At 45.5% G+C, this 26,157-nt stretch overlaps 1 protein-coding gene across 5 annotated transcripts in view; it reads right to left on the bottom strand.

The window, feature by feature from the left end:
- NUMB (NUMB endocytic adaptor protein) overlaps positions 1-24,346 on the bottom strand; it is a 255,426-nt gene extending 231,080 nt beyond the window's left edge. For 3 of the 5 annotated variants that reach the window (XM_063947662.1, XM_063947667.1, XM_063947666.1), the window contains exon 1: positions 24,089-24,234. The gene's annotated coding sequence lies outside the window, so the exon portion shown is untranslated. Of the gene's footprint in view, positions 1-23,822; positions 23,915-24,088; positions 24,235-24,263 lie in introns of those variants that run through there. The other 2 variants (XM_063947663.1, XM_063947664.1) reach the window with 2 other exon arrangements.
- Positions 24,347-26,157: the final 1,811 nt, after the last annotated feature.

The following is a 26,157-nucleotide window of genomic DNA, read 5'->3' as shown; positions in this document are numbered from 1 at the left end:
TTTACTACATACACACAGATGTGCAGTATATTATTGTTAGTGCAGATAGCAAAAGTCTTAGGGGCCTATTTATTAACATTATTTTTACTAAAATAATGTGAAAAAGGGTGTTTTCACACCCGTTTCACATTATTTTAGTATCACCTGAATGTATTAAAGGGAATTTGGAGCAGTTTTCATGAACAACTGCTCCAAATCCTTTAATTCCCTTTTTTATATTAACCCACATTGCATTCCCCATACTTACAATGGGAAATGTGATGTGGCCAAATTTACTAAAAAAAGAAAAAAATACCGCAGTGTGCCCTGTGATAATCTCGCCAGCTCAGGCTGGCGAGTTCACAGGGCCGCAGCACTGCGATAAGCACCCTTTTGCCCAGCTTTCTTTGCCCCTGGCAGAGAAAGCTGAGCAGGGACCCAGCAGAGTGATCAGCTATGTGTGCCCGATGGACACACAAGCTGATCACAGTAAAAAAAAAAAAAATTTAAAAAGCGGAACCGATGCCTTACCTTCTCCCCGCGCTCCGGCCACAGCCTGGTAACGTCTGCTGGACCTGCTAGTAACATCCGACACAGACACCCATCGAGACAGCACTTGTACCGTGGGTAAGCGTTGTTGCGACCTGGCGGAGAGTTGTTGGAGCAACTCTTTCAAATATGCGTGTAAGACGCTGTTAGGAAAGTTCACTCAAAAAAAGGTAAGACTATAAAAATAAATCAAAGTTTAAGGCTGCCAAACACAGCAGCCCTGTGACCATGGTCCGGCTCCTGCCTCACCAAACAAAAAAATTATTTGACTGAGTCGGTGGGCGGGATATATAGACGGGCCCGGTGCATCCTGGGATGCCACAAAGCTCGTGATCGATTTGGTGCCAATCTGCTGATGCTCAAGCATATCCCAATGTTATCCTGTGGATAACTTGTGGACCCAGCCGGGGAAAAAGTGACGCTGCAAAACGGCAGCGTACTTTACAGCACCGGGGAAGGACCTGGCGCCAGGCAACCTCCTGAAGCAGCACAGACCGGCTCTCTGGACAGGCGAGTATATTATCCTGCTGGTGGGGGGGGTGTCCGCGGCACACGGGGGTAGTCGCAATGGGGTGGGTCGACTGGGCGCCGGCGGTAGCGGCGATGTCTGCAGGGGCGGCGCATGCGCAGAAGGACATCGGGGTATTTTTTTTTTTTTAAGAAAAGTACCCCAATGATGCTGCGAAGACGCATCGCAGGGACAGAGCTTGACCGCAAGCTCTGTCCCTGCATGCAATAATTGATACATCCCTGCGATGTAATCAATTATCGCAGTGCGAGTTTGGGCGATTTTATCACCTGTCATCCGCATCCTGGATGCAGATGGTGATAAACAGGCCCCTTAGTTTTGTACACACATTAATACTACCACACAGTTGGTACCATGTACAAGATGTAGAACAGCTCTGGCACAATACCTCAGGTAAGTCACCTGTATAAATATGTATCATGTGACAAAATAATGGCAATAATATATAAATGTAAAGAGCAGCTGAATGAACATCCTTTGGAGTAAGCTGCCATCCTACTCCAGACGTCCACTTACACATCTAGACCCACTGATTTCCCCAGTTATATCATGCCCCCCTAGCACCCTGTACATACTTGTGCTGCTGACAGCAGTGGTACGGGCATCTATCAGGGTGGAAGGTTCTCTTCATAGAAAGCAAATAAAGCCAATCTTAAGAGACTACGCGGCCCCAGAAACCCCTCAAAAAGACTATACTCATGTGGTCTTCTTACTTTAGAACATGGATAGGTAGAATAAATTCTGTAAAGATGAATATACTCCCTAGACTCCTGTAACTCTTTCAAGGGGTGTAGTATGTTATGCCGGCGGACGGGCTCCCGGCGGCCAGCATACCGGCGCCGGAATCCCGACCGCCGGCATACCGACAGCTGGGCGAGCGCAAATGAGCTATGCACACCACGCTATCTATTCTCCCTCCGTGGGGGTCGTGGACCCCCAAGAGGGAGAAAAGCTGTCGGTATGCCAGCAATCGGGATTACGGCGCCTATATGCTGGTCGTTGGGAGCCCGGCCGCCAACAAACTGAAGACCACACCTTTAAAACCCTCCCAATATTTATCCCCTCCTATGTGTTTACATTTTTTAGATTTCAGTCCTCTCGCTTTATTTGGGCTAACAAACATCCCAGAATTTGTTTACAATTGCTACAGCATTCTACCTATTAGGTATCTCAGACTGTAGACCAGGCATGTCCAAACTGCGGCCCTCCAGCTGTTGTGAAACTACATATCCCAGCATGCCCTGAGTTTTGCAGTCAGAGAATGTTAAAGCTGTGTCAGGGCATGCTGGGATGTGTAGTTTCTCAACAGCTGGAGGGCCGCAGTTTGGACATGCCTGCTTTGGACGATACTATTTTGCAGAACAATAAGCCCACTGCGTACAATGGTGTAGTCCTGAGGCACGGAAGGTCTGGACTGAGATTGAGGCTGCCGAACTGGGACTTTCCTCGGTTTCCTCCCTTCTATGGATTCCAAGATCCAACCAACCTAAAGATGTAGCCTCTCACCCGATAATCTCTCACTTTGTCTGTTTGGAACTCTGCAAACAAAAATTACTGCCTAGCCCCAAGCCCATCCCCTATTGTGCCAATCTTGCATAATCCTGCTTTTCCTCCGGGTATACACAATACATCATATTGTTCCTCAACGATATCTCAAAAAATGAAAATTTTCCCCAGTTCTCTTAACTCCAAGGGGTCGATTCAATTCGGCAATTTATGAATAGCGCCGGGAATTAGCTCCCGACGCTATTCAATTCAGCTGCTAGTTACCCGCAATTGTCGAGAATTCTTCTCTCATCCCCGGGGGATGAGAGAAGAAACACGATAAAAGTGCTGCCTCGCGGCCGGCGCGAGGCTGATTCTGTCGGGAATCAGCCTCGCGCCGGGGAGTTAAGTCGGAGGATGCTCGTTCTCCAGACAATTCAACCTGTTTAGTCGGCGAGAACGGGCCATCGCTGACTTAACTGGAGCTGAATTGAATAGCGTCGGGAGCTAATTCCCGGCGCTATTCATAAGTTGCCGAATTGAATCGACCCCCAAGTGGAAAAATCTATCCCCACCAAGTATTTTTTTTTATACGTTCAAATTAGGCATTTCCGTTCTACAGTACATAATATTGTCACCAATCGGCCCCTAACTACCTTTGAGGCACTGTGACTTAGATGGTCATCCACCAGGGGTCTGATCTCTCTCATCTACACATTGCTCTCCAATGAACCTACCCCCCAGCTTACCTCTTATGAGAAGGCAGGGGAAACTGATCTTAACACTACTTTAGCTGAGGAGGAATGGGCAGAGATCTAGGACAATGCTGCCTGTAATGCTGCGTCAAAATTAAAGATAACACATACAAATTGCTCTATAGATGGTACTATGGGGGTAATTCCAAGTTGATCGCAGCAGGATTTTTGTTAGCAATTGGGCAAAACCATGTGCACTGCAGGGGAGGCAGATATAACATGTGCAGAGAGAGTTAGATTTGGGTGGGGTGTGTTCAATCTGCAATCTAATTTGCAGTGTAAAAATAAAGCAGCCAGTATTTACCCTGCACAGAAACAAAATAACTCACCCAAATCTAACTCTCTCTGCACATGTTATATCTGCCCCACCTGCAGTGCACATGGTTTTGCCCAACTGCTAACAAAATTCCTGCTGCGATCAACTCAGAATTAGGCCCATAGTTTTTAACGTCACATCAGCATTAGGCAAAATTACACACTTCAAGAACAGCCCACTTTACAAAGAATGCACCTACCCTCACATTTACGGACAGAGACGCCCATCTCTAATAACATATCAGCTGGCATATTAAAGAAGCATTACAGACTATAGAAAACATATCGGAGAGTGAAGTAAGAAGGAACTTGGTCTCACAATTTGGAGGCCGCCTGAAGCCCATCACAGAAATAGTTTTAGGAAGTTTAAGTAGATCGTATTGTGTCTGGAGGCAGTCAAAAGACCGCCTGTCGGGATCCCAGCGGTCAGGATACCAAAGCCAGAATCCCAACTGAAATACCGGCAGTCAGAGTCCCGACCACCAGCTGGTTACCCCTCTTGGGTGGTGGTCAATGCCACCACCTGAGGGGAAATAGAACCCACGAAAGGACACCCTAGCTTGCTGCTGCAGTGGGGGCATTGTCTGGTGGTCTAGCTCCTACACTTTCATCCTAGATTTCAGAAAGCAGCACAGATACGGAGATTGAGAGCGATAAAACAGTTGAATATCGGCAACGCTGGATGACTCAAGGAGGATAGAACCCAAAAGCCATGCTCACTCTAGATGCATGCAGTGCTAGTAAGATGTATTCAGCAAGCAGTACATGCAGCGAAGAGACCTACAACATGTGCACGAAAGGCGCATGCATGTATACAAGACCACTGAGGGTTCCTTCTATGCAATCAATTGTTTTAGCATGTTTCAGACCCATTATGAAAACGTGTATTCCTCCATTAAATTGTGTAAACACAATCTGTCTTCGACCTGCTGATTTTTAATGTGCTGGAAACAGTCCGTCATTTATCACTGTCTTTTTTGGAGATCGAATTAAACCCTTAAGCAAAATACACTCATATTTTACCAGCCTTTGGCTAATCTGCTTCCTAGAGTTTTATCACCGTCTACTGTAAGATGCATTTCAAATGTTATGCAGTTACCATGTCAACAATCATAATGTAGAGAGATAATCCGCAGAATGTTGAGACGTTCACAATCATAACATGTGAAATGTCAACATTCTGCCGCATGGCAACTTGAGGGTTAGGGTCAGGTTGCGGGTAAAGAAGGTTAGGGTTCACATCAGGAGTCGCATACTCTCTGCATTTGGACAAGATGACCACCGAGCCGGGAAGACACTGCTGCATTGCCGAGCCACTGAACCCCCAGGATACAAGTTTTGTTGACATTATAATCATATAGGTCTAAATTCAATCCTAAGAGTTAAATAGCACTGGGAATTATCTCCCGTGGCTATTCAATATAACGTAATGGTAAGTCGGAGAATGCCCGTTCTCTTGGACTAAATAGGGAGTTTTGTCGGGAGAACTGGCATTCTCAGTCTTAAGTGCCCAACACGATGCTGTTTCCACCGCGCTAAAGGCAGAAATCAGCATTGCTCCAGCACTTTTGTTGAATTTCTCCTCGCACCCCTCCGGGGGTAAGAAAAAATCCCGTCATCGGGTGTCACAGCACGCTGTAATGAATAGCACCGGTAGCGGATTTTTAGAATTGAATCCAGCCCAGTGACATTTAATCTGTATTGACATGATGAATGTCGACATAATGACCATGCTGACATTCTCATGTAAAAAACAAAAAAAACATACTTAACTATTTACAAACCGATTTGAGTCAGATCTGCCAAGATACGCCAGTGTGCACATATTAAGAACACAAGCGTGTCTGTACGCAGATCTTACATCTCCCAATAAAACACAGACCACCCTTATTGGAGCGTTAGTGGGTAGGCAGGTTACATTTACTCATCAATGTTCAAACACTCAAAAAAAAACACTCATCGGGAAGCAAGAATAGTAAGCAATTGCTTGCATGCCTTAAGATTCTATACAAGGACAAAACAAAAATCAAGAAATAAACTGAAAATACTGTATGTGCTAAGAGCCTATAAAGCTCAATTGGGAAAACACATTAAAGCAAGACTTTTAATCTGCCTATAACAGAATATAAAAGTGATCAATCTCTGTGGAAAACAGAACACACAGCGACTAAAAACGGTAGACGGACAACAATTACCAGAAGAGCAGAGTGAAAGGTGAGGAATCTTATTACAAACCATTTTCTATAACTGGTTCTTCTTGTACACAATGCTAGCACTCAATTCATAATGCAGTGTGATACAAAACACCTATACGTACGTATGCATGTATATGTATTACTTAAGAAGCCATCTAAATGATCCCAGAAGAGGGGTGGAGATGGTGAATGATCATTTATTCACCAATTGAAGTCATTAAGAATGGGTTAGATAAATTCCTAATGGATAAGGATATCCAGGGGTATGGTGCATAGTCATGCATTATAGTTACTATAAACAGGGATAAAATGCAACGGCTGACAGCAGCATCAGTCAGAAATTTTAGTCAAATCATCATGCATAGGAGACCACAAATAGGTTGAACTTGATGGACAATTGTCTTTTTTCAACCTCAGATACTATGTTACTATTGTGAAACAAATGCGTTAATTCTAACTGGCAGCCATTTAGATCTCATCAGTGCACAATACGAGTTTAGCTGATGCCGAGTAAGTAAATGTGCAAGTAAGAAATTTTCTGTAGAAAGAGCTGAATAGTGGAACACACAGAATTGCAAAAGAAAAACAAAGCATAACTGTACAAGGGAAACTGGTCTACTAAGGCATGCCGGCGCTCGGGATCGCGACCGCTGGCAGTGGGGCAAGCGCAAAAGAGCCCTTTGCGGGCACGGTGGCGTACTACGCTATTAATTCTCCCTCTAGGGGTGTCGTGAACACCCCAAGAGGGAAAATAGTTGTCGGTATGCTGAGCGTCGGGATCCCGACAGCCGGCATATCAAATGCCTCCCAGGGAAACATATATGGTAAATGAAGATAGAGATGCTATAACCTTACATTGATTTTATCTACTAAATTGTAAAAGAAGGAAACAATGACTTGAGAAGAACGGAGTATGCCCCCTTTCCAGAACCGTTGTCTGAGGCAGTTAGCATAAATGTCCCCAATTTGTGTTGCTAAACATCAATAAAGGAACAATCATAAGGAGGAGCAATGCAAATCTATCCGGGCCAGCAGAAAGAACAGAGTGCTGGAGAGTGTTGGGTACAGAAGACAACAACCTGATAATGGCAGCTGAATCCAAACTGAACAAGGTACAGAGAGCAGCTTCTATTTACACTAGGGACAAAGTGTATCTACTTGTGCAGTAAGGAGCTGTAATGTGCAACATACAGGACAGGAGAGTAATGACATACAACGCTCTTGTTGGCAGAGATGCCATTATAGGCATTGTCACACTGGTATGCACACTGCAAGCAGTGTTATCAGGAAACTGCAGGCCGCCTGACTGGAAGGACAACTAGGTGAAATACAGTCACTGCAAAGCACGTGCTATACAAATCCAGTTATTTTCTGGTACTAGGAAGAACACACTCAGATAACGCTAAAAGAAGAGGAAAAAATAAGATTTTACTTACCGATAAATCTATTTCTCGTAGTCCGTAGTGGATGCTGGGACTCCGTAAGGACCATGGGGGAATAGCGGCTCCGCAGGAGACAGGGCACAAAATAAAAGCTTAAGGATCAGGTGGTGTGCACTGGCTCCTCCCCCTATGACCCTCCTCCAAGCCTCAGTTAGGATACTGTGCCCGGACGAGCGTACATAATAAGGAAGGATCTTGAATCCCGGGTAAGACTCATACCAGCCACACCAATCACACCGTACAACTCGTGATCTGAACCCAGTTAACAGTATGATAAATGCAAAGGAGCCTCTGAAAAGATGGCTCAAACAATAATAACCCGAATTTTTCTAACAATAACTATATACAAGTATTGCAGACAATCCGCACTAGGGATGGGCGCCCAGCATCCACTACGGACTACGAGAAATAGATTTATCGGTAAGTAAAATCTTATTTTCTCTGACGTCCTAGTGGATGCTGGGACTCCGTAAGGACCATGGGGATTATACCAAAGCTCCCAAACGGGCGGGAGAGTGCGGATGACTCTGCAGCACCGAATGAGAGAACTCCAGGTCCTCCTCAGCCAGGGTATCAAATTTGTAGAATTTAGCAAACGTGTTTGCCCCTGACCAAGTAGCTGCTCGGCAAAGTTGTAAAGCCGAGACCCCTCGGGCAGCCGCCCAAGATGAGCCCACTTTCCTTGTGGAATGGACTTTTACTGATTTTGGCTGTGGCAATCCTGCCACGGAATGTGCAAGCTGAATTGTACTACAAATCCAACGAGCAATCGTCTGCTTTGAAGCAGGAGCACCCAGCTTGTTGGGTGCATACAGGATAAACAGCGAGTCAGTTTTCCTGACTCCAGCCGTCCTGGAAACATATATTTTCAGGGCCCTGACAACGTCTAGCAACTTGGAGTCCTCCAAGTCCCTAGTAGCCGCAGGCACCACAATAGGTTGGTTCATGTGAAATGCAGAAACCACCTTAGGTAGAAATTGAGGACGAGTCCTCAATTCCGCCCTGTCAGAATGAAAAATTAAGTAAGGGCTTTTATATGATAAAGCCGCCAATTCTGACACACGCCTGGCTGAAGCCAAGGCTAACAGCATCGACACCTTCCACGTGAGATATTTTAAGTCCACAGTGGAAAGTGGTTCAAACCAATGTGATTTTAGAAAACTCAATACAACATTGAGATCCCAAGGTGCCACTGGAGGCACAAAAGGAGGCTGTATGTGCAGCACCCCTTTCACAAATGTCTGAACTTCAGGTACTGAAGCCAGTTCTTTCTGGAAGAAAATCGACAAGGCCGAAATTTGAACCTTAATGGACCCTAATTTTAGGCCCATAGACAGTCCTGTTTGCAGGAAATGCAGGAAACGACCCAGTTGAAATTCCTCTGTAGGGGCCTTCTTGGCCTCACACCACGCAACATATTTACGCCAAATGCGGTGATAATGTTTTGCGGTTACTTCCTTCCTGGCTTTGACCAGAGTAGGGATGACTTCTTCTGGAATGCCCTTTTCCTTTAGGATCCGGCGTTCAACCGCCATGCCGTCAAACGCAGCCGCGGTAAGTCTTGGAACAGACAAGGCCCCTGCAGTAGCAGGTCCTTTCTTAGAGGTAGAGGCCACGGTTCGTCCGTGAGCATCTCTTGAAGTTCCGGGTACCAAGTCCTTCTTGGCCAATCCGGAACCACGAGTATAGTTCTTACTCCTCTCCTTCTTAAGATTCTCAATACTTTTGGTATGAGAGGCAGAGGAGGGAACACATACACTGACTGGTACACCCACGGCGTTACCAGAGCGTCCACTGCTATTGCCTGAGGGTCCCTTGACCTGGCGCAATATCTGTCCAGTTTTTTGTTTAGACGTGACGCCATCATGTCCACCTTTGGTTTTTCCCAACGGTTTACAATCAGGTGGAAGACTTCCGGGTGAAGTCCCCACTCTCCCGGGTGAAGGTCGTGTCTGCTGAGGAAGTCTGCTTCCCAGTTGTCCACTCCCGGAATGAACACTGCTGACAGTGCTATCACATGATTTTCCGCCCAGCGAAGAATCCTTGCAGCTTCTGTCATTGCCCTCCTGCTTCTCGTGCCGCCCTGTCTGTTTACGTGGGCGACTGACGTGATGTTGTCCGATTGGATCAACACCGCCTGACCCTGAAGCAGAGGTTTTGCTTGACTTAAGGCATTGTAAATGGCCTTTAGTTCCAGAATGTTTATATGAAGAGATGTTTCCATGCTTGACCACAAGCCCTGGAAATTTCTTCCCTGTGTGACTGCTCCCCAGCCTCTCAGGCTGGCATCCGTGGTTACCAGGATCCAATCCTGAATGCCAAATCTGCGGCCCTCTAGAAGATGAGCACTCTGCAGCCACCACAGGAGAGACACCCTTGTCCTTGGCGACAGGGTTATCCGCTGATGCATCTGAAGATGCGATCCGGACCATTTGTCCAGTAGATCCCACTGAAACGTTCTTGCATGGAATCTTCCGAATGGAATCGCTTCGTAAGAAGCCACCATTTTTCCCAGGACCCTCGTGCACTGATGTACTGAGACCTGTCCTGGTTTTAGGAGGTTCCTGACTAGCTCGGATAACTCCCTGGCCTTCTCCTCCGGGAGAAACACCTTCTTCTGGACTGTGTCCAGAATCATTCCTAGGAACAGTAGACGTGTCGTTGGAATCAGCTGCGATTTTGGAATATTTAGAATCCACCCGTGCTGACGTAACACTACCTGAGATAGTGCCACTCCGACTTCTAACTGTTCCCTGGTTCTTGCCCTTATCAGGAGATCGTCCAAGTAAGGGATAATTAAGATGCCTTTTCTTCGTAGAAGAATCATCATTTCGGCCATTACCTTGGTAAAGACCCGAGGTGCCGTGGACAATCCAAACGGCAGCGTCTGAAACTGATAATGACAGTTTTGTACTACAAACCTGAGGTACCCTTGGTGAGAAGGGTATATTGGGACGTGGAGATAAGCATCTTTGATGTCCAGAGACACCATATAGTCCCCTTTTTCCAGGTTCGCTATCACTGCTCTGAGTGACTCCATCTTGAATTTGAACCTTTTTATGTAAGTGTTCAAAGATTTCAGATTTAAGATTGGTCTCACCGAGCCGTCCGGCTTCAATACCACAAACAGCGTGGAATAATACCCCTTTCCCTGTTGTAAGAGGGGTACCTTGATTATCACCTGCTGGGAATACAGCTTGTGAATGGCTTCCAAAACTGCCTCCCTGTCGGAGGGAGACTTTGGTAAAGCAGACTTCAGGAACCGATGAGGGGGAAACGCCTCGAATTCCAGTTTGTACCCCTGTGATACTACCTGTAGAATCCAGGGATCCACTTGCGAGTGAGCCCACTGCGCGTTGAAATTCTTGAGACGGGCCCCCACCATATCTGAGTCTGCTTGTAAAGCCCCAGCGTCATGCTGAAGACTTGGCAGAAGCAGAGGAGGGCTTCTGCTCCTGGGAAGCGGCTGCATGGTGCAGTCTTTTTCCCCTTCCTCTGCCCCGGGGCAGAAAAGAGTGGCCTTTTGCTCGCTTGTATTTATGGGAACGAAAGGACTGAGTTTGAAAAGACGGTGTCTTTTTCTGTTGATGTGAAGTGACCTGGGGTAAAAAGGTGGATTTTCCAGCCGTTGCCACCAGGTCCGATAGACCAGCCCCAAATAACTCCTCCCCTTTATACGGCAATACTTCCATGTGCCGTTTGGAATCTGCATCCCCTGACCACTGTCGCGTCCATAACGCTCTTCTGGCAGAGATGGACATAGCACTGACTCTTGATGCCAGGGTGCAAATATCCCTCTGTGCATCACGCATATATAGCAATGCATCCTTTAAATGCTCTATAGTTAACAAAATACTGTCCCTATCCAGGGTATCAATATTCTCAGTCAGGGAATCCGACCATGCGACTCCAGCACTACACATCCAGGCTGAGGCGATTGCTGGTCGCAGTATAACACCAGTATGTGTGTATATACTCTTTAGGATATTTTCCAGTCTTCTATCAGCCGGTTCTTTGAGGGTGGCCGTATCAGGGGACGGTAACGCTACTTGTTTAGATAAACGTGTGAGCGCCTTATCTACCCTAGGGGGTGTTTCCCAGCGCGTCCTAACCTCTGGCGGGAAAGGATATAGTGCTAATAATTTATTAGAAATTAGCTGTTTTTTATCGGGGAAAACCCACGCTTTATCACACACCTCATTTATTTCATCTGACTCAGGAAAAACTATTGGTAGTTTTTTCACCCCCCACATAATACCCTTCTTTGTGGTACTTGTAGTGTCAGAAAGGTTCAATGCCTCTTTCATTGCTGTGATCATGTAACGTGTGGCCCTGCTGGACATCACGTTTGTCTCGTCACCGTCGACACTAGACTCAGTATCTGTGTCTGGGTCTGTGTCGACCCACTGAGGTAACGGGCGTTTTAGGGCCCCTGACGGTGTCTGAGACGCCTGGACAGGCACTAATTGATTTGCCGGCTGTCTCATGTCGTCAACAGTTTTTTGCAAATTGCTGACATTATCACTTAATTGTTTAAATACAATCATCCAGTCAGGTGTCGACTCCCTAGGGGGTGACATCACTAACACAGGCAACTGCTCCGCTTCCACCTCATTTTCCTCCTCATACATGTCGACACACGCGTACCGACACACAGCACACACACCGGGAATGCTCTGATAGAGGACAGGACCCCACTTAGCCCTTTGGAGAGACAGAGGGAGAGTCTGCCAGCACACACCCAGCGCTATATATATATATATATACAGGGATAACCTTATATAAGTGTTACTCCCTTATAGCTGCTGTTAATATATTTATTTGCTGCCAAACGTGCCCCCCCTTCTCTTTTTTACCCTGATTCTGAAGCAGGACTGCAGGGGAGAGTCAGGGAGCCGTCCTTCCAGCGGAGCTGTGAGGGAAAATGGCGCTTGTGTGCTGAGGAGATAGGCTCCGCCCCTTCACGACGTCCTTATCTCCCGCTTTTTCTGTGTAAAATGGCAGGGGTAAAATACATCCATATAGCCCAGGAGCTATATGTGATGTATTCTTTTTAGCCACCTAAGGTATATACTGTAATATTGCGTCTCAGGGCGCTCCCCCCCCAGCGCCCTGCACCCTCAGTGACCGGAGTGTGAAGTGTGCTGAGAGCAATGGCGCACAGCTGCGGTGCTGTGCGCTACCTTAGTCTGAAGACAGGATCGTCTTCTGCCGCCGATTTCACCGGACCTCTTCGTCTCTTCTGGCTCTGTAAGGGGGACGGCGGCGCGGCTCCGGTGACCCATCCAGGCTGAACCTGTGATCGTCCCTCTGGAGCTAATGTCCAGTAGCCTAAGAAACCCGATCCACTCTGCACTCAGGTGAGTCCGTTTCTTCTCCCCTTAGTCCCACGATGCAGTGAGCCTGTTGCCAGCAGGACTCACTGAAAATAAAAAATCCTAACTAAACTTTTATTCTAAGCAGCTCAGGAGAGCCACCTAGATTGCACCCTTCTCGGCCGGGCACAAAAATCTAACTGAGGCTTGGAGGAGGGTCATAGGGGGAGGAGCCAGTGCACACCACCTGATCCTTAAGCTTTTATTTTGTGCCCTGTCTCCTGCGGAGCCGCTATTCCCCCATGGTCCTTACGGAGTCCCAGCATCCACTAGGACGTCAGAGAAATATCAAATACAAGCTAGTGGGTTAGATCGGGTGACTGGCGGTCGTGATCCCGGCGGTCAGCATACCGACGCTGGGATCCCGGCCGCCAGGATGCCGGCAGGGGGGCGAGCGCAACATGCGGGCTCAGTGACTCGGTGTGCTCGCCACAGGTTCTATTCCCATTCTATGGGTGTTGTGGCCACCACGAGTGGGACTATCCCTAATCCCCCTTTCGGCCGGGATCCCAGCGTCGGTATGTTGACTGCTGGGATCCCGACTGCCAACCACCTGACTACATCCCAAGCTTAAAAACAAAATTTATAGATCCCACACCAGACAATGTTAATTATCAGATAAATAGTAGCTCATTAATGTATACCAACAATTCTTGTGTATATGGGAATAATACTCACCGTATGTTATTGTGTGGTGGTGCTCCCCAGGGTTCAAAATTACTACTGAGTCATTTGAACGGGTTCACTACGGCTGGCCGGTGGTCGGGCTCCCGGCGACCAGCATACCGGCGCCGGGAGGCCGACTGCCGGCTTACCGACAGTGTGGCGAGCGCAAATGATCCCCTTGTGGGCTCGCTGCGCTCGCCACGCTACGGGCACGGTGGCGCGCCACACTATTTTATTCTCCCTCTATGGGGGTCGTGGACCCCCACGAGGGAAAATAAGTGTCGGTATGCCGGCGGTCGGGCTCCCGGCGCCGGTATACTGAGCGCCGGGAGCCCGACCGCCGGCATACAGAAGACCACCCATTTGAACGTCGTCTAGTGTGTACCCAGCTTGACCAGCAGAGTATGAAGACAAGAATATCTCAATTTGGGTTCTTGTTCCATGAAGGAGCTTGGCTTGGGTCAGAGTATAAATAGTGAGTCCCTACAGTGGAGCAGCGCACAAAGCACCCATGTGACACAGGTCTCAAAGTACTATTTTACATTTTGGAAATGAAACTGAAAGACAAAAAGGGATGTTAACTGAATCCAATTGGGTAGCATCTAGTTTCTCTTCGTGACATAGACACAACCAATCTAATTGGCACACATAATTTACGGACTACTAGGGTACATGTACATCCCATACCCAGCCAGATATAAGTTCAGTGACCATGCCTGTCTCAACAACTCTGTGTTCTTGCTTTAAAAGGATTTAACAATTACTTACACAGATACAAATCTCATTACAGATTACCAACTGCTCTGCTATAAAGAGTAATAAGGGGGTACACACGGAGAGATCCGTACTTAAATTCTAAGCAATCTGACTAGATAGAATGCGTGTACCCCCCTTAAGCAATCTGACTAGATTGCTTAGAAGTTAAGCACGTATCTCTCCGAGTGTATGCCCACAGCGATAGCGATGTGCTGCCATTGCCGGTGCTAGATTGGCCTGCATGCACAATCTAGCACATCACTCATTTCACTACTGGGTGAAATGAGCGGCCTCCCCGTTCTTCCCCTCACTCTCTGTGTGCTGAGCGGGGGGGAGAGATGTGTGCTGAGCGGTCTGCGATAGATCGCTCAGCACACATCTCTCTCCGTGTGTTAGGGGCTAGAAATTTGGGGGGTAAACAACCCAACATATACACAAGTATGTGCATTAGATTTTATTATGTTAAATCCTAATTTCCGCCAATTACCACCCACCAGGTAAACTCTAAACTGCTTAACGTTATTTTCTATGTCAATTGATACTTTCATAAATGAAAAAAAATAAACACCACACACACACTACCTTTTAGGTGAAAATTTGGAGAAATCAATGTTAATCTGCTGTAGACAAACGTTTAACAAAGCAAGCCACCCAGTAGGCGACCCGACATCTCTGTTTAAAAGATATTACAATTTATCGACATAAAAACACAGACGACTTCAAAAAGGACTCGACCCTTCTTTATTATTATTTTAATCACCCTGCAGTATTGTATAGTAAGTCACAAGTGACATATACTGTACATGATAGAATGATCACTTTAAAAAAAAAAAAAAAAAGTTTCCAAATAACAAATGCTGGTTCCTGACAGTGGAGCTGACACACACACGCACAATGAAGGGCTTTCACTGTGTGTACAGTAAGTTACAGCTCCACTGTCAGGAACGAGCATTTGATATTTGAAAACTTAAAAAATAATCAATCATTCTACAACCGGAGGCATACCATTTGCGGCTGAGGCAGTATGCAGCCTTTTCATTTGCTAGAAACACTTGATAAATGTTAGTTGCGCAAAAAAAAAAAAAAAACCACATACAAAATGTCAGTGATGGGTCCAATTCAATTGTGTTTAGTAAGAGGGGAAAGCACAAAAGCTAAACTTAGTTTTAGGTCATACCAAGTCAAGTGACTAAAGTGTAGTATGAAAAGCCAATATTCAGAATGTCAACTGTCAACCTTAACAAATGTCGACACTTACCGTGTGAACAGCAGAATGCCGACATGGAGGGTTTTGATTTTTGTATATTTTAGTCTTATCCCTACAATAACAAAGACGTTCTGTCGACATGTTAAATGTTAATATTATGAACATGTCACTCTGACCAGACACCAGACCAGAGGGAGTGGTTGTGCTTAACAACCATCTAACTAGAATTGTGAGGATTAACAAACAAGATTAAGACTGCAAGAAGGGCTTTGGAAACAGATAAGGGAATAAAACAAAGACAAAACAATCTCATTAAGGCATCTTTAAAGGAACTGCTTGCAGTATGAAACAGTATACTGCAGATATAATACAGTCTAGTAGAAAACTAGAACCCTTTAACAGGAATGCCGTTATAAATTCATTGGGGTAATCAATAATTTTTGGACGTCCATTTTTCCCATCTAAACGGGAATGTTTGGACGCCCAAATAATTGTCAGGATTCACCTGCTTTTGGGCACCCATGCACATCGCACATATCGCAACCAAACTGACATGGTTTAGCCATGTAAACCCGCTAAATCCATCTCAAGTCTTCCCTTGGGCGTCCACACACGTTTTTTCTGGTACCTCATGAGGCTGCAAAAAGAAATTACAACCTTGCGGCTACTGGCCGTCTATATAGAGAAACAAATGAATTGCTCCGTTTTGCGCCCCCTAGTGGTAGCCATGGGGGAATACAATTTAATCTGTCCCCCCACCCCACTACCCCCAAGACTCCTACACACTGGTGTAAATTAAATGGGGTTGTTGTTTTTTTTTAAACAAACACACATAAAATCCTATCCAAGCAAATTCAAAAGCAAAATATGTAGTGCACACATTTTGTGATGCTGCTAACATACATGAAGCAGAAGTCTTAGGCCAGACAGTGTACTTCAGCATGGCCAGAAACGCACATTGACCATGAATATCTGGAAGACCCAGGGTTGGGAGATTCTCCAGAAAGTGAACATAAAGTCCCGGGCATCACACGCATTTCTTTTTTTTTTTTTTTCTTTTAAACTGGTCTGTTAAGAAATTGTGGTTATATGAAAACTTAATTGCTTGGTAGCAATGCATTACCCTATAAAGGAGGACCCACTAAGACCTTGGTATTTTGGAGAAGTATGTTTGAAATTTGTGTAGCTGTCCCGTGCATCACGGAAAATCGCCCATTGGCAGGTGGATAACTAGTGTTAAAAGGACATGCTCAGAACACGAGCTGCATTCATACAGATATCTGAACACATGCAGTACGGATAGTATAATGGTTAGCATTACTGCCTCACAGCACTGAGGTCATGGGTTCAATTCCCACCATGGCCCTAACTGTGTGGAATTTGTATATTCTCCCTGTACTTGCGTGGATTTCCTCCGGGTTCTCCGGTTTCCTCCCACAATCCAAAAATATACTGGTAGGTTAATTGGATCCCAACAAAAAAAAGATAACCCTAGCATGAATGTGTGTGCGTGTACATGGGGTAGGGAATATAGATTGTAAGCTCCATTGGGACAGGGACTGATGTGAATGGCCAAATGTTCTCTGTAAAGCGCTGCAGAATATGTGTGCGCTATATAAATAACTGGTAATAAACAATAAAATATACAGATGTTCCATTTACTGTAGGGATGTATGGTGTTTTCCAAACTGACATTTCCTTATACCTACATGGTAACTGAGCAGGTATGAAATATTCATGGTTGTTCACTAAACTACAAGATTAACTTTCTACACACTGGCTCAAAAAGCTGGATGTACACTGCATGATAATCGTGCAAACCATCTGACCACAACGACTGGTTATCATCCAGTGTATGGACCCAAATGACAATAGTTCAGAGCCCAAAAAGTTACTGTCCGAATCAACCACCCACCATTCAGCCAACTTTAGTTCATGAAGATTGCCTTCTATATCGTACACTGTATGGAGGCGCTCTGTTTACCGTGCAGTCACTCCTCCCCGCTTTTATGTCTGCTAGTCTGCTGCACTTTCAGGCCGGCTACAACCAGCTTTAGGTATTGAAGCACAATGGTTCGATTGAGGGTCACAGTACAAAAGCACATTTTTACAATACACTGCAATCCATATAGAGATAGATAGAGATATATATCTATCTCCACATCAGCATTTAAGTACAGGATATTTATTTAAAAAAAAAAAAAAGTTGTGAATTTAAGATCACTTACATTTGGCAATTCACAAGACACACACATATACATACACACACACACATACAGGGTGATTCAAAAGTCGCAGTACACCCTTTTATTTCAAAAACTGTGCAGGAAATGGTAAAACTGAATACTCCAGTAAGTTATGGGTGAGGTGGGCTATCTTTAAGGGAATGTACCGAACATGGGCACCATCTTTAAATCGGCCATCTTGAATCTAAGTCAGTTTTTTCAAATGTCATGTCAAACAACATCTGCATTTGCTACAAATTTTATTGCTGCAAACAGATTTGAAATAGCAGTTATCGTTCAAAAGTTACAACCCTTTTTTTGTTGCAGGTAACTGAACTTTGACAAAAGAGGAGAGAATTGAGGTCATTTTGATGTCTGGAGAATTAAGTTTCCATGTCATAGCTGCAGATTTTAACAACTGAACCCCTTTCCATTTGATAAAAACGACTTAGATTCAAGATAGTACCCATGTTCGGTACATACCCTAAATGATAGCCCACCTCACCCATACCTTACTGGAGTATTCAATTTTCCCATTTCCTGCTCAGCTTTTTTAAACAAAAGGGTGTACTGCGACTTTTGAATCACCCCGTATTTATTAAATAAGCAACCTTTACTTAGATGCTGATGTGCATAAAGACAATACCACATATTATGATATTCTCACAGCAAGGTACACCCAATAAGATTCATATATCACTTATTTTTTACAATGGATACATTTTTTTTAATATTCTAGACACACTTATAAATGTACTTTACCACACACATGCATCATGGCCATTTTGAGGGAGATATTGCTTAAACTGGCTGTCACCCTTAGGCAGGGCGAGCTCGATGTCAGCTTGTTCAGCCCACTTCTGATCATGATATCATATCACCAAACGTGTTTCATCATAAAAAGAACGTCCTCAGGGGTGTTTCATTTTTATATGAACTTCCAATGGGTACTTTGTTCTTCTGCTAAAAACGTCAATATCACATCCTTTTACAGTACTTAATAAGAACTTGCTGACCGCTGCTATCCCTGAATGAGGGATTTCTGGATTTTCTGAATACCCTCAGCTGAATAATGAAGAGCAGCTTCCCTGCACCAGGGCACAACTCACAGGTCACCATTTACTTACTTTAATTAAAGAAAAATGTGAAGTAGAGAACACTTCAATTTGGCGCTTCCCAAAAACACCTTTCTGTACAATTTTCTGGGACACATGTACACACACGCTTAATATACAATAGTGTTACCACTGCAGAATATGTATGAAAAAGGATAAAAAGTGCCCATCCCCCCAAAACCTTAAAATTCAACGTTTAGAAAACTGTTCTGGCACGGATATAGAGGAAGACTATTCATGGCATTCATGACTAAAAATATTAAAGTGATGTCAACTTCCGGGTCCAGCAGCTGGAACGTAGAAGTGCTTTGTCAGTTACTAACATTAGAGTTGCGCAGTCAGCACCTCTGATACAGTGTCACATGACCCTACCGCAGCAACACCACAGGGAAGTCCCATCACACTGCTATGGGGCGGGTTTTCCTGAACTAAAAAGCCCCTGACATGAGACCCACACTGCACTACCAAGTGTGGCACAGAACAGCTGGGTATAAAAAGGTTTTAGGTGAAAGTTCTCCTTTTAACACTGTGTTTCAGGGTACCATACTGTACCACAGCACAGTTGAGGCAGACTAAAGGGTCAATCCAACTAGGTGCAAGATGAGCACTGCGAGCAGCTTTAACGGCAAACTCACACTGTGGGGGCGAGTATGTTGTTTTGGGCGTCTACTTTTTCCCGCCTTAAATGAGGGAGAGGGGTTTTTGAACTTGCAGATGATTCAGACACCAGACCAGGGAAATTGCAGAGTCAAGCACGCCAGCAAATTCCCTGATGGACCCAGGACTTAGTCCTGGATCATTTGCATCAAATCCCATGTTGATGCGTGTTCACAAGCAAAACCTGGGATTTTGAAAGTAGTGTGAAAGGGGTATAAACGTTTGTTTTCCAGCTTTTAAAAAAACTTGAATAAAAACATTGAAAAATCACTATACAGACGTTTTTCTGTACCCCAAAATGCTGAAAAGGGTTTAAATGAAATACGCTTGCTTTCCTCTTTCAACCAGTAACATAACAGTACAAAAATCAGTAATTTGACACCTATGAAAAACCTCCAATACTCCCTTATGGCACTAACAGCCATCTATTTGGTCCTGCTATGTCAGCTGTGACTTTTATGAGATCCAGGTTGGGTTTGATTTGCTGGCGTATGGAATGCCGGCGGTCAGAATACTGACCGTGGCATCCCGATGGTCGGAATCCCAATCCCAGTCCCCTAACCAACCCTCCCCGTAGCCTAACCCTAACCCTCCTCTCCCTGCAGCATAACCCTAATCCTCCCCGGTCGTGCCTAACCCCCCCCCCCACCCACCTCCTCGCAGACTAACCCTAATCCTCTCTGGGGAATGCCCAACCCTAACCATACCCCCCGGGGGCCGCAGCCAATCCCTCCCCCACACCACCGCAGTTTACCTCTTGCGTGGCCTCAATTCGTTCTGCATCCTCGCTGTCGGGTTCCGACGTGAAGATGGTGAACCAATTTCAGGTGGCGGTGGCAGCATTCCAAATAGTGTCAGGATTCTGACTCCCGTGATCCCAACAGCAAGGATCTGCCCGGATCTCGTCCAGGGTGGTTCCTCTACAATTCCATGGACTTCTATCAAGTCACATTTTAGAGAAAAGTTGCTCAACCTTGACGAAAGTAACAAAAAATTGTATTTTGCATTTCCCAAGTGCGCACATTCGTGCGACATATGCAAGTTTCATGAAACAAACTTACTTTTGCAAACTCGCAGCTAAATGGATTGACCTAATATTGTGGGCCGACGAATAAAACATATCATTGTGACAGTATTTATATGCAACAGTAAAAAAGAAGTTCTGCAAAAGACATTACGGAAGTCAAGTTTAAATATTACCTTTGCCAAATGCAGTATGCTACGTCCTGTATCACTATGGACAAATAATCTAATATTTCACCAAATTATTTTGGACAGTAGCCAGTACGGATTATTTCACAGGCATCATGACATCTCTATTGTAGCAGATTCCAATCTGTAAATGATGATGAAGGTAATATACACAGTATCACCAATGCGTTGATCACTGTCAATAACTCTGGAACTTAATAGCATTTATTCTATTCCACTTACTGCAAATAAAAGTTCAAGACAACAGAGAGAGAAAAAAAAAATCTAATGACCATATGTCCAGGAGAGGCTGAAGTCCAAAGGCCATAAAACCTAATCCCGTACAGCAACAGTCAGCACGTTCTAAAGACTAAACTCCAATGAACGAGTGAACAAACCAGTTCTAGCCCTAGGAACCAAAATCTAGAGTAAGGCTTTAGACCATAGAGCACGAAGAACAAAGATCAATTAACAACGCTAAATAATGGCAAAGAGTTGCAGCGACCAACTTTACAGGCTGGCCAAGCATCACAAGTACGCATTTACCAGTCATTAAATATACAGATTACCAATATATGCGATAGTTCACAAAGCAAGTACTGCTAACGCTTGTAAGAGACCTCGTTAACGTATACGAGTACAAAAGCTGCTTGGAGTTATGATTGTCTGCATGGCTTGTTGCCCTAATAAATTAAAGGGGGGGTACTCTTGGAGCGATATTCTAAGCAATCTGACTAGATTGCTTAGAATTTCAGCATTATCGCTTCGTGTGTAGCCCCTACAGCGATAGCGATGCGCAGCCCCGCGCATCGCTATCGCTGATGCTAGATTGGCATGCAGGCCAATCTAGCGGGTCGCTCACTTCACCCGCTGGGTGAAGTGAGCGCACCCCCCCCCCGTCTCCCCCTGCACGCTCAGCACACATCGCGCTGTGCTGAGCGGTTCGCTCAGCACACATCTCTCCTGCATCGGCCCATCTATATGGGCCTTTACACTCTGGGCTACAATACTGAAAAAAATAGATACCCTTGAGTGTGATGTGTCATACCCCCCTACTCACCTGAATGTTACCACTAAAGGCTAGAAAGGTCTATAGAGTACCTTGACAAACATAAATGTATATCGTGACAGCAAACAATCTAGACTTCGTAATGGACCAGTAAATCTAATGAGATAGATTGGAATACCTTGTGAATATGAAATACCATCACAAAGTAACTTTATTCAACAAAAATCATAGAAGCAGATTTTATTCAGATGGAACCTTGGAGGATGCCCAGAATTCAGTCTATTACAGCATCTCACTTGTTTCTACTCCCATCTCTATGGGGCGCAATGAAAATCAAATAAGTTACCCATCCTGCATATCCTGTGAACTATTAGATGCGTTTCAGGGCTTAAGTCTTAAAAGCTATTCAATTAGTCCAGTCGTAGTCAAAGACCCCACTTTAAACAGGCATTCTGCATGGTGATAACGCCAAATTCTGCTTACAACCCTTGTAGGTGCAAGCAGAAATGAGATAAGGCAGCTATACAGCATTTGCTGGTTAAAATACAGCCCTATGGGACCTTGCGAACAAACTGAATTCCTTAGGGGTATATTCAATTACCAATTGAATACCCCCTTTAGTGTTTGCTTTAAACTGACCGCAGCCAAAGAAGACACACAACATGCAAGTGGTTTAACACAGGCAATATCAGCTGACATGATAGAATTAGAGATACGGGATGTAGTTATGATCCCAGCGGTCAGCATGCCGACACCAGGATCCTAGCTGCCAGAATGCCGGCAGGGGGCCCAGGACTATTCCCACTCGTGGGTGTCCACGACACCCATAGATAGGGAATAGAACCTGTGGTGAGTGCAGCGAGCCACCGAGCCCGCAGTGTGGCGAGCGCAGCAAGCCCGCAAGGGGCTTCGTTGCTCTCGCCCCACTGCCGGCATTCTGCCCGCAGGGATCCCAACCACCGGTGACCCGATCCCAACCCACAGATACAATTAACATTTATTACATAATATACTATTTAGAGTTACTTTTGACAAATTCATATTTCAATAAACAGATGTCCGCTACAAATAACATAAAAAGGACACAACTTAATGGCTAATTCTGTATTTAAAAAACAATTACAGTAAATTTACCCTAAAACCCATGACTGTATTTTTGTTTTTAATATTGGGACCTCAGACATATCTTTCCTGGAAACTTCTGTGAATTCCAACAGAAGTGTTCTGGCTTTGTATCCATCCTGAATGCAGTTCTAAAAGGAAAGAAGCAGCTGCTGTGTATTATCAAAGCAAGATGTGCAATGACTATGGCAGTGTCTCAACTGGGACATCACCAAGCAGCCTGCAAGATGGTTAAATTAACCAGTGTACGATATAGAAACTGACACCTGCACAGAAGGTAACGCAAAATGTTTGAAGTGGTAAACCAGACAGTACCCAGGTTGCGGAGAATGGTTACCCATAGCAACCAAGCCAAACAATGTTATTCCATAGGAAGCTAGGCATCACTAAATCTGACTATCACAGGTGCCATAAGTTTAAGAAAATGTGTATGTTTTGGCCTAAAGCATTTAAATAGTTTGAAATTATACTTTAAGTAACTTGCTGGGTTAAATCCTTAGCAGTGTACTACTACATTTCAATTTAAGCTTTCAATATGTGAAATTACTAAAAGTTACAATAACAGCAATAAACACACGTTGGCATGCTTATCCAAAATAATACTCATTGAATATTTACATTTATAGATCAACTCTGGACTGGGGAGGGGGGTGACTGGCACACTAATCACCAGATGGGCCAATAGTTGTGAGTGGGTGGGGAAGTGGGACTGCCCAGGAATCAACAGGTGGGCCAATGTGTGTGTGTGTGTGTTAACCATCAGGTGAGTCAATGATGTGTGTGTTGGAGTGGTGGTGCTGCACAGTAGTCACCAGGTGAGGCGAAGGGGTATGTATGCAGGTAGTGGGGGGAACTGCGCAGTAATCACCAGGTGGGCTGGCGGTGTGGAGACTGTGCAGTAATCACCAGGTGAGGCAATGGGATTGGGGGATGGGGTTGTGTGTGTGTGTGTTTGGTGGGGGACTGCGCAGTAGTCACGAGAGAGAGTGTGTGTGTGTGTGTGTGTGTGTGTGTGTGTGTGTGTTATGTTGGCCAGTGGCATTGCAAAAGTGTGGCCTGTTTTCAAACAAGGTTAAGAAGTCCACTAGCCCAGCAGGTCATACTCCTAATGATTTGAGAATAAAATAAAATAATAATAAATAATAAGGCTCATAGCAATAATACTAACAATAGTAATAACAATACTAATAGTAGTAATACAAATACTACTAGCAACAGTAATAAATACATTACTATTACACAAATATTACAGAGCAAAACTGTGAGGTCCCTTTGCTGGCAGGACATGCTCCATGTGTAGGTAGTGCCCGCCTGGCTTGCCCCCAGCCCGGGTACAGGGCACAGGCAGCGCTCCTCTCAGTGCTACTGAGTGCTCAGGTCACATCACGTGACATGCCTGGGTGAAACTCTCCCACATAGGTGCTGCTGCTACCCCAGGGAAGAGGGGATCCCCCCGCCCGCTCTCCCGGGGTATAGGAGCCCATCGCTGAGGAACACACGGGCGGCCTGAGTTTACCTGACGGGGCGGTGGCCGATCCGTCCTCCCAATCCCACTCTGCGGCTCCAGTTACCAGGTCTCTCACCTGCCCGGTCACAACCTAACCCGACACCTATCGCTACTCAAAGGCAGCCTAGACACCACCCAATGAGAGCGCCACCTTCGCCGCAGAAGACGACTGCTATTTGCTTACCGTCCTGTCCGTCTCCCTTTTCCACGCCTCCTATCCCGCCTCTTTTTCTGTCTCCCACCTTCCTGCATAACCCTTCCAGTAGTGCCTTACACCCGCCCTCCCGCTACCCTATTGGTCACTCTCGCCGTACTGACTTCTGATTTGTTTATTACGGAGCTGTGGAAAGTAGCTGATTGGGTAGAGGAAAAGACAGTCTAACTTGCAATAGCGAGGGCATTTCCGGTGTGCGGCTGCTACTGCCCTGGGTTTGGTTGCCCAACTTGCTCTGTACCATGGTAGTGCCAGTGGTAGACCCGCATGAGGGAGAGCAACTGGCGTACCTATTTGGGGATTGGAAGCTCCCACAGCGGGTGCGATATCCTCACTTTCCCAATAGTTGGGTGTAGTAAGGGTGACTATGTTACATAGCTGCGTCACTCTTTACTGAATTCGATTTCTGTACAAACAACAAGAAAAGCATCTCAGATGCATCTGTTACGTGCTGTCGGAGCCAGAGATATGTGCAGGGACATGTTATACATTGCAAAATAAAGGTGACTGTATATAAATATGGTGTTACGTAAATCCCAGAGGAAAGCATGATGACTGATCGCCTGCACTTACTCTGTCTGTCACAAGATGGCGCTACTCTGTCTGTCACTAGATGGCGCTCTGACCCTGAGCTTCACACTGGGGGAGTTTTCTCAAATCGTGAAGAGAGATAGAATAACCAGTCTGTTTCTACAGCTGGGTACCCATTAGCCTATTACCCCTTTGACACCGCAAATATATCCCGGGATATTGCGACCCGGGTTGAGGTGCAGTCTAAAAGCACCACTTTTGAATATCCCGGGTCGAGTAATCCTGCATTTCAACCCGCTATAAAAGCAGTGTTATACATGGGTTGGATCCGGGTCAATGTGTACTCTAATACCACTTTTACACTCGCACTCCCGGGATGCTTCCCGGGATGCCTTCCCGGGACTGACCCCTTTCACACTGCACTAAGACCTGGGATCGACCCGGGACAGCCCCATTTACACTGATCCCGGGATATCCCTGCAAATGCACATGTATGTCATTAGAAATGGCCTTTTCTGGCTCACATTGATGAGGTCACACTAGTCAACAAAGGGAGGGGTGGTGCCTGCTCACACCATTGCTGCAGTCATGGCCGACAGAGTACCAGTGTGTATGCCTGAGCTCATGATTCTTTCTGCTTTGCAGATGTTTCATACAGCCACTGACAGCATGATGCAGCTTATCACACTGTGCAGTATACTGCACATATATTTTATGAGGAGGAGGAGGGCGCAATTTATGCTGGATAGGGCTGCTAGTCGCCGCCAATATTTGCGCAGGAGGAGAGCCTTCATATCATCCAGGATGAGTATCATACTGAGCGTGAGTATGGGCCCTAACCGCTCATTTTGGTCCAGAGATCGCCGGCACGGAGAAGCCTTTATGAGGACCGTGGAAGCTTACCAGGATGAGGAGTGGATGGCTAACTTCCGTGTGTCTCGTGCAACCTTTAACTACATCCTGGAATTACTTACCCCAGCACTTGACATGCAGACCACCAGGCTTAGGAGACCCATCGAGGCACGCAGGAGATTAGCTATTGCATTGTGGTGGTATGCTACCCCAGGAGAGTACCGCTCAGTCTCATGCTTGTTCGGTGTTGCAATCTCCACCTGCTGTGTCATAGTCCACCAGGTGACTAAAGCAATTGTATCTACCTTATACAAGCGCTTCATATCTCTACCACAAGGACAGCGCTTACAGGATACCATCATTGGATTTGTGAAGCGAGGCTATCCGCAGTGTGGAGGAGCGATTGATGGGACACACATCCCCATTATTGCCCCACGTGACAACCATGCTGACTATTTTAATAGGAAGGGCTGGCACTCCA

Source organism: Pseudophryne corroboree, chromosome 12 (assembly GCF_028390025.1).
Source record: "Pseudophryne corroboree isolate aPseCor3 chromosome 12, aPseCor3.hap2, whole genome shotgun sequence".
Taxonomy (NCBI): domain Eukaryota; kingdom Metazoa; phylum Chordata; class Amphibia; order Anura; family Myobatrachidae; genus Pseudophryne; species Pseudophryne corroboree.
This window is presented reverse-complemented; position numbering and strand designations above follow the sequence as displayed.